Raw genomic sequence first — 10230 nt, 5'->3', positions numbered from 1 at the left:
CAGCACAGGAGACCGTGACAGCGCTGACTCGGGTAAACACAGGATGGACCGACATCTGCCTGATATCTTGTCAAATACCTCTCAGTTCAATTACCACAACTGCATTGTAATTTGGAACTTCCTAGCAGTCTAAAACTTGGTTCGGACCAGGATTCAAACCTGAAATGTCACCATTCAGTGGAATGCTCTTCCTGGCTGAACTACCCTGGTACAGTTGGCACCCCGTCCTCACAGTCTGACTATTGCCAGTGCCTCTCCAGTATTTTTCAAACTTCACGCAAGACTACCAGTACTCCTTGCTCTATCACAAAATTATCTCAAATTACCTATTAAATTATGTAACAAGAACCAAATTTGTTACTGAAATAAAGCATCTAATTTAATTAGATACCTAGATACCTATTTACTGTGAAAAATCGGAAAGAAAGTTTATGATATTGCTGTAAGTTTTACTGGAGTCAAGAGTAATAATTATATACACTGCCTGGCCAAGAAAGTGAAGCACTCTGAAGACTGATCAGATGTTAATGTAACAGAGCATGCATACATGCACACATGTACACGCACCCGCACATGCACGCGCGCGCGCGCACACACACACACACACACACACACACACACACACACACACACACACACACACACCTGCAACAGGTAGAATGGCCATAAGAGTGCATTACTGTTTTTTATGTTTTGTGTTGTTACCAGGTCTGGTACAACATAAAAAAGGCATGAACAGATTAGGACATTAAGTGGTCACTGTGAAGGAGACAGAGAAGCTGCATAATCATGTGAGAAGCGTTATCAGCACCTGCAGAGGCCTCATATTGAGTTTCCATTTGGGCAGATTTTCTAATTATGCAATATCCAAATTAAATTTTTGAAAACAGCTACAAGTCACACTTTTTTTGTTGTATTGACTGGTTTCACTCTTCAGATTAACAAGAGCATCATCAGAATATACACTGTAAAAGATAAAAATTGAGGCAATACAGGAAACTTACACTGACATCACATGAAGTACATATTCTCCTTCCAGTATGGTGATTTACATTTAAAGTTGGCTGACAGGCCTAAAGATTAATGTGGCTCTACTATAGTACTTAAACTTGTGTTTAAAGTACAGCAGTAAACAATGACATAGATATGACAGCACGAGAGGAACATACAAGTAAATCTGTAAAAATCAAAATATCTTTCAAAATACATTATAAAAATACATATTTAAAATATCCATTCAAAAATGCACTCAAAACTACTGTTTTTAAAGATATTTCTAGTAGGATGATATGGCAAGTAATATATGTTTCCAGAATGAGATTTTCACTCTGCAGCGGAGTGTGCGCTGATATGAAACTTCCTGGCAGAGTAAAACTGTATGCCGGACTGAGACTTGAACTCAGGATCTTTGCCTTTCGTGGGCAAGTGCTCTACCAAGCTCTACCACCTGGGCTACCCAAGCACGACTCACGCCCCGTCCTCAAAGCTTTATTTCTGCCAGTACCTCATCTCCTAACTTCCAAACTGTATATTAAATCATATACACACATCAAAAAAAGCTTTGCATCACCCCGGTTCCCAGAACTCCTGAAGACAGATATTGTCTGTGGATATTGTAATATTGTATCACAGACACAGTCCCTTTGACTGTTCAGAGCTCCACTAAAAGTGCCTAAAGATGTAAACAACCATGCATGAGCAGCACCTGTAATCTCCCCACGGAAAATTACCCTCTACCACGCAATAATTAATAATGGTCAACCAAATCATCCACATGTATTTACGTTTCAAAAGTATCTGATCAGATTTTCTAGTAATATATGCGCCGACAGCTCGTCGACGCCAAGGTATTTTTCTAGTACGTTTATTCTTTGGAACAACAGAGGTACAGAAATGTATGCTCCATGGTTATTATAGAGAGAGAAGGGAAGAGCTTCGGAAGTATCGGTTGGAAGGTTGTCGGATTGCTAAAAGAGATTTTTTTTTTACTCTTCTTCGCTCTAAAGCGAGTTAGGAAAGTTTGTGCCGCTAGCATGATAGGTAAAGAGAAAGAAAAACCTGTAAAAGCAAATTACATGAGACTTGGAACCAACAGAAAACGGAACATGTACGGAAATGGATTCAATATACAATTTGCCTCAGAAATAAGGTTTGTGACCATTTTATTCTAGAGTGAATGACGAATGAGTTCCCTGTCTGAATCATTGAAGATTGTCTGGGCCCTGTAATTAATTGGGAAGTTTCAGCTGTGACGAAGAGAGCCTGCAATCTCTGAGTTTTTATAAATCGTCCAAAAAGGCTTCGTCCACATCTGAAATTTTAGATCTGTCGTAAACTGAACGAATTGTTCAAACGATCGATTTTTCCCAACTGAATGCAGCGCTTAATAATAATAACAAATGCAAAGATCTTTTCTAGCAAGCCAGCCGCTGAATATTAAGACGAAGGGCTCCACCAGAGATTCTACCAGGCTGATTTCACGTAATTAATATATTTAAACTGTACACAGATAAAGGACAGATAGAGAGAGAGAGAGAGAGAGAGAGAGAGAGAGAGAGAGAGAGAGAGAGCGCGAATGGAATTCGAGAATTTACACAGAATCCTCCATTAGCATAATTGTTTGTGTGTCTTTTCACGGATCAGCCTAATTAGAAAACACGAAGCCCTGACTTTATTGTACTGATTTATGTGTGAAAGTGAAAGAGCAATAAAGGCGACAGATACACTTCTGTACAGACAAAACATTACACCAAGTTAGCGGCAAGCTGCATTCACATAGACTTTCATCATTTAAAAAGTAGAGTAGAATTCATTATAATGGCCAATCCGTGACAGGACACGTTTTTGGACGTTGTTAAAATAATTTTGTTCTCTGTTTCATGTGAACTACGACGAGATAACTTAACTTGGAAAAGAGAAGAAATACTCACAGGAAAATTAAATGGATCTACAAATAAAAGCAGCACGCTGGGCGCAGAAAAAAGGCCAGATCTATAATTTTTTATTAAAGCTTGCTAGTATTGAGGAAGTAGACGTAGATTTGAACATTTACTAAATGTGTTCACACCAGACGTAGTTTGATTGACCTGCACTAGTTGCATTTACCTGTATAAGTACTATAAGAAAGTAGCCACAGAAGTATTGTTGTGTGAAGGGAGATATATACATATTGACTGTAGAACATTTATATGGTTTTAACTAGGGCAATGTTTAAGATGAGTCAAGCAGAGCAGAGCAACACGCAACAGCCTTCAGCTGTGAGCACGGATAATAGTGATGTAGTAAGAAGTGTTGTAGAACCGATCGCTACAGATAGTGCAATAGAACACCCGGTAGACACGGCTGGAGATGTAACAGCAAGTATGCAACATGGATTAGATCCATTCGTAATTATCATGAGACAGATGCAGATGATAACCGAGAGCATGAATAATATGAAAACCGACATTAATGCGAAGTTAGCCTCAGTTACCGAGGGGCAAAATGATTTGAATGCGAAATTAGCCTCAGTTACTGAGGGGCAGGAAAATCTGAAAGCTGAGATTAAGCAGCAGTTACACGACAGTTTTTCCGAATTAGAGCAGCGGATAGAGGCGAAGACAAAGGAACTTAAAGATCAGGCCGAAGAGACGGAACGAAAATTAACTGCACAAATAGAATTGGTGAAAGCTCAATGTGAGGAATCTACTCACCGCGTACGTGTAGAAATGAAGGAGTATGTGGCTATTAAGATAGATACCGTACGGGAACAGGTGGAAATGGTTCCGCAGTTAGTACAAAAGCAAGATGCCATGTCATGTGCAATTGCGCAACTTCCTGAATTGGCACGTACGCAGACGAACCTAAAGGAAAGTGTGGAACATCTGACAGAACGTCAAGAGGTTATAGACCATCAGATTAATGTATTAACGGGTAAATTATCCGAAATCACATTAGAAAACAAAAGGCTAATGTGTGAAAACGTTGAGCAAAATGTTAAAGCAGCATTCCAGAGTCTATGCGGCAAACAGGAAGAGAATTTGTTTGCGAAAGGACTTGAGGAAGTGCGACAGCAGTTAGGGGCTGATTTCGAGCATTGGAAACAAACGATAGCAGAGTCGATACGCGTTTCATAACAAGGCTCAGAACAAATGAATACAGGCCAGCAGCAAAAGTTGGCAGCGACTATAGAGCCAGTTACTGCACATTCGTACACAATACCGACTTGTGTAAGTAACTCAAATATTAAATTGCCACGAGCTAGTTGTTTGCGTGAAGTTTTATCTGACGGAGATTACGAAAGCCTTTGCCATGCCGAAGAAAAAATGATAAAGCATCGGCAATTTCAGATTTTTAACACTGATAAAAGGGGGGTCCATCCGATTGTTTTTATTCGAAGTTTTAGAGGAGTGCTACCCAGAAATTGGTCGGAGTGGCAGAAGATCAGTTTCGTTACGGGGTATATACAAGGTTCGGGGGCGATCTGGGCCTCGGACATGACTTCTGTATGCTCGACCTATGACGATTTTGAGAAAGCGTTTTTAGCAAAATTCTGGTCAGAAGGGGTACAGGAACGCCTAAGGCAGGAGGTGCTCTACCCAGAGCCGTTCTCTTTTTCAAAAAGAAGCCTTAGGAAGTATTTTGAAAAATATATAAATAAAACTAGATATTGGGACAGACCTATGCCCTTGCCAGACATAATAAACATACTTAAGGCAAGACTACCAACTAGTATACGGAATCAATTAATTTACGGGAACGATAAAGACCTGGAGTCGTTCCTCACGACGTTAGACCATATAGACATTATAGAAGAGAACAACCAGAAAGCCCGTAACAACAGATTCCAATATAGGGAGATAGAACCTCCGCCAAATGGTAGGCAAGGGAACGCACAGAGATCGATAAATAGTGGAGAAACCCCTCAAAATCTCAATAATAATACTGGCAATAGTCTTGCGAGGGGCTATCCAAGGAACAACAGGAATGGGAAACGATACAATCCCGTATGGGGGAACGAAAGGAATTTCAGACCGCAAGCCTGGAACAATAACAGTAATAGAAAGTGGAATCAACTGGGGGGGAATAGATTCAAATAACCAACATCAGTGGGGACGGACATCTACGAATCAACCGGTAATTACCGAAGTGACGGACAATGTCAACCACCAGGCGAATCAAAATCCAACAAACTTGTAAGGACCCACTCGTGCCCCGGAGGAGCGGTCAACAATAGGTTGAGGGGCAACAGGATATGTGTGCCCATGCTAACGTATAATGATGGACGATTACCGGCAGATGAATTGACCGAGGACTTAGAACTCCAAGATGAGGATAAGGAACAGGTGGCAGTAGCCGAAGTGCAAGTCATTTTGGAGACTGTACCTATAGTGGCGGTTTTGGACACAGCTGCAACCACGAATGTTATTTCGGAGGCTCTATTCAACAAGATCAGAAATATAAGACGAGTACCAATTTTTCCAGTTTAAAATTGCAGAATAATAGGCGCCGTTGGGGCTAGATCGGCTAATGTAAAAGTGCAGTCACTACTTAGTGTAGAAGTCGGAAATGTAGCAATATTAAGCACATTCCTTGTTGTGAAAAATTTGGTGGTAGACTGCATTATAGGAGTCGACAGCCTACGTCAATACGGATGCAGAATAGATTTTAAAACAGGAAAAATTTGGTTAAATGTAAATAAACAAGAAATTGAGTTGGACTTGTTGAAAAAGGAAAGCCTTACCAGAAAATATAATAGTGGGAACAGTGTGCAAGTAATCAGGACTGCACAAAATTCTAAACAGTACGTGAATAATGAGTTCCAAGTCAAAGGAGATTTCGGTCAATTAGTGTATGAGAAGTTAAATGAATCCGACTGCATTATTGCAGAGCAGAAGAAGCAGCTCAAAGAATTATTATTAGTGTATGAAAACGTGTTTGACGAAAGGCCAGGAGTTATTAAGGGATACATATGCCATCTCTACGTTAAGCCACACGAAACGTATTGTAGAACTTTCTATCCTGTTCCCTGGAGGTTAAAGGCTCAAGTTCAAAAAGAAATAGATCGCATGTTGAAATTGGGTTTGACCGAACCCTCTACAAGCCCATACTGCTCCCCATTGTTGGTCGTGCCAAAAGCAAATGGAACTGTGAGACTGGTACTCGACGCCAGGGAAATAAATAAAATCATAATTCCAGTAAGAACACATCCGGAAAACATAGATGAACTGATACAACAGTTCCAGGATGTCCAATATTTGACGAGCATCGATTTGCGGAGTTCGTATTGGCAGGTCAAGCTGGATGAGTTATCAAGGAAATATACAGCTTTCATTTATGCCGGAAGAAGTTACCAATTTACTGTAGTTCCTTTCGGACTCAACATTAGTGCTGGAATCTTTATAGCAGCTCTAGATTATGCTCTAGGCCCAGAACTAAGAAGCAGGATAACAGTATTTGTTGATGATATGCTTATTGCATCGAAGACCTGGGAGGAGCATATTACCTTACTGAGTCGGGTGTTGGACGTGTTCAAAACCATGGGAATAACTGCTAACCTACAGAAATCCCATTTTGCACTAAACAGAATCAAGTTCCTGGGGCATATAGTTGACGCAAAGGGAATTTTACCGACCAAGGAGAAGCTAATTGCGATTAGTAAGTTTCCAACACCGAGAAATAGGAGGCAATTAAAAGGGTTTATGGGTCTTGCCTCATTTTTTAGAAGATTTATAACGAATCAGGCCATGAATGCAGCAGCTCTAAATAGTTTGCTGAAGAAGGATGTGCCCTGGCTCTGGACATTAGAGTGTCAAGAAGCATTTGAAGAGATAAAGAAGCAATTAGTAAATGCACCGCTTTTGTACCATCCGGACATGCAAGAGGAATTCTACTTGTCAACAGATTCGTCAAATGTGGGTCTTGGAGTGTGCCTTTTCCAAGTACACAAGATAAATGGACAGCTTACCTTTTGTCCTATTGCGTTTGCTAGTCGTGTTTTGTCCAACTGGGAACGAACGTACACGACGACAGAATTAGAGGCTCTTGCGGTCGTCTGGGGATTTAAAAAATTTCATTATTATTTATATGGGTCGAAGACTATCGTATATTGCGATCACCAATCATTAACGTTTTTACAAACGTGTAAACTGTTACACCCCAGGCTGGCTAGATGGACGCTCGCTCTGCAACAATACCAGTTTAAGATCGTACATGTCTCAGGGCAGCAAAACATTATTGCTGACGCTCTATCAAGGTCACCGCAGGGTTTAACAAAAGAGATTGAAGTAAATAATTCCTCAGAATTCCCTGTATTGCTGCTGCAGGAAAATCCATTTAAGACGTACTACGTCAATTTGTGTGTGCATATGGCCCAGTTACAGAAAAAGGATGCTCAATGGGGAAGTGTCATTCAAAGGTTACAACAGCAACCTTCGGATCAGATGGCAAACTATTACAAGCTGGTAAATGGCGTATTATTTTTCCGCTGTGGAAGGCCAAACAAAGTCCGTTGGTGCGTCTGTATACCTGACGCGCAAATAGAGAAACTTGTATGGTTCACTCATTTAACCTGGGGACATTTCGGTGCGACAAAATGTGCAGAAAAGATAAGTGGGTACTGTTATTTTCCCAACATAAAGCACAGAGTGCATGAGGTCTTAAAGAGATGCATAATCTGTCAAAAAACAAAGCCGGATTCAAAAGGGACTAAGCATCCATTATGCTCTATATTAGTACAAGAACCAAAAGGATTAATTTCGTGCGATCTGTGTGGAGCGTTACCCACTTCAAGAGGTGGCGTTAAATATGTGTTGGCATTTCTCGATGTGTGTACGAAATATGTAAAGCTGTACCCGATAAAGGCGGCTACAGCCAAAGTAATTGTATTAAGATTAATAAGGGATTATCTTCCACATGTTGGTACACCTAAGGCGATCATAACAGACAATGCTAAAATATTCACGGGACTCCGATGGAAGCAGACTTTGTCTCAAGTCGGTGTGAAACATATACTAACATCATTTTACCACCCACAAGGCAATTTGGTTGAGAGGATTTTTAGAGAATTCAATCGATTTATGAGGACGTATTGCCATAATAAGCAAACTGCGTGGGCAAATTATGTGGAAGAGTTTGAGCAGATATACAATAACATGCCCCACCACTCAACTGGATATACACCTTGTGAATTGATGTTCGGAGCAAAAGAGGAAAACTTCTGGACTGACCATATCCCCAAAACTCAGGAAACTGAGATGCCTTGGGAAGAAAAAATAAGACAAGCTATCATAAATATGACGAAAAAGGCTGATCAAAGAAAACAACGATATGACAAATTAATCAAAAGGGTACAGACATACCATGTCGGAGAGAAGGTACTAGTTAAACGACATACCAAATCATCCATAATAAAGAAAAGTACAAAGAAATGGGAGTTACTATATACTGGACCATACATTATCCTACAAATTCCGAATCCGGGGGCTTATCTGTTAGCATACCCGGGATCGAATAAAATAAAAGGGTTATTTTCTCATAACGACTTAAAAAAATATAATGAAGTTTAGAAGATAGTGAGGAATGGTGTTCCGAGTGACAGAAATGAACGCTCGTAAAAAACATAATAATAAACTGTGTGTGTGTGTAGTGATAGAAACCTTTAAATTGAAATAGTTAATCAGTGACATAGAGTATAGAAATAGTGACTAACTATTAATATCAAGTGTTGTAAAGAAGATAGTGGAGATAGGCTTCACCTGTGGTTTGGGTGAACATAGAACTTTAGCATTGCTAATGTCATTAAGAATGATTAAAGATCTAACTGACCGTCAAGAAGAATGAAATGTTTCCCGTAAATGAAGTTGAATAATCAAAAGAGGTTCCGAGTGAATATTCATATATAATCTCATGTGAACGCTTAGATGTGTAAACGTGTGAAGGGATGTGTTGTGGCAGTGAATTGTGAGTGACGGTTAACGCCGCAAAGATAATTTCCCGCGCAAAACAGTTGACGTCGGCGCGAGAGTTAAAATCGATATAGACGATACAGATATGCTTTGTAAGAGACTCGCACCAAACGCGAGGATAAACGGATTCATGTTGAACTTTAAAAGAAATAGGTGTTATAATTAGAAGTTAAGAGTTCTTAATTTATTAATGAATGATTAAAGAAAGTAATATTCATAGATTCAGTAGTAATTTAATGGTTCGTGTTCGTTTGGGAATTTTGTGTGAAAAATCCATTTCCATATATGAGCATGGATGAACACCGTATGAATCAGAGAGTAAATGGAAGAAGTGAATCCGCATTCCTCAATGCAATAACTTTTACATTTCAGCACTCAAGCGTAGAAATATGTGTATTTAGAATAAAAAGTTTTGAGTATAGCTAAATTATATGACTTATCAAGGAAATATGGATGATGTCTTGGTATAAAATGAACTACACTTTCCATTATTCGATGATTTGAATCCAAAATCTATAGTAAGTTACATGAATCCTTTAAATTACGAAGAACAAATCAGTGATTGAAAATCCGTTAGAACTTTTGGACTTATAAGCACAAGTGGGGAAGCAAAGTCAAAAGGAGTATTCAAACGAGAGTAAATCGGATGATGCTTTTGGCAACATCATGAGTTAATGGTTGAATTCCTTGAAGTACGTCGTAACAAAAAGGATCCATGAAGCCATAAGGATTTTGCTTTCAAAAAGGAGAATCTTGGACGGTGCAACCTAACCAGTTCTCTTACAGGAAGAGTTTCCCTTTTGGTCATTACTAATTCTTTTGGAATGAATGTTGCATGTGAATTCGAGTATCCCCCTGTCCCTTCTACTCTTCCCATTATGGGCCGCGTAGAAGATCAACTACAAAGGGGGCCGCGTAGAAGAACGACTACAAATGTGGACGTCGGGGACATGCAAGACCCGGAGGAGTTTAGCACCGCAAGATATTGTCCAAGAAACAAGATTGTAAAACGAGAATTCACGTTATTTATTGTAAAACGTTTTTTTTTTGCTAGAGGCACAAAGCACTCTTCTCCAAATCGTGATACAAATTGATCCCTGTCTTTCCTTTAGAGATCTATTTCAAAATTATATTTTTTTTCTTCTATAGGCTTTCCTATCTTCTATGTACCGTAGGCTGGGGGTCTAGGCTTAAGAGGTTTTCCAAGGTTTCCCTGCTTAAGAAAGTTCCCGAATGGGTAGACCCTGACATCAGTTCATGAAAGATCATCTTCCTTGGTTGTGCA

The sequence above is a fragment of the Schistocerca piceifrons genome, chromosome 11 (genome assembly GCF_021461385.2).
Source record: "Schistocerca piceifrons isolate TAMUIC-IGC-003096 chromosome 11, iqSchPice1.1, whole genome shotgun sequence".
Taxonomy (NCBI): Eukaryota; Metazoa; Arthropoda; class Insecta; order Orthoptera; family Acrididae; genus Schistocerca; species Schistocerca piceifrons.
Note: the sequence above shows the minus strand (reverse complement) of the source record.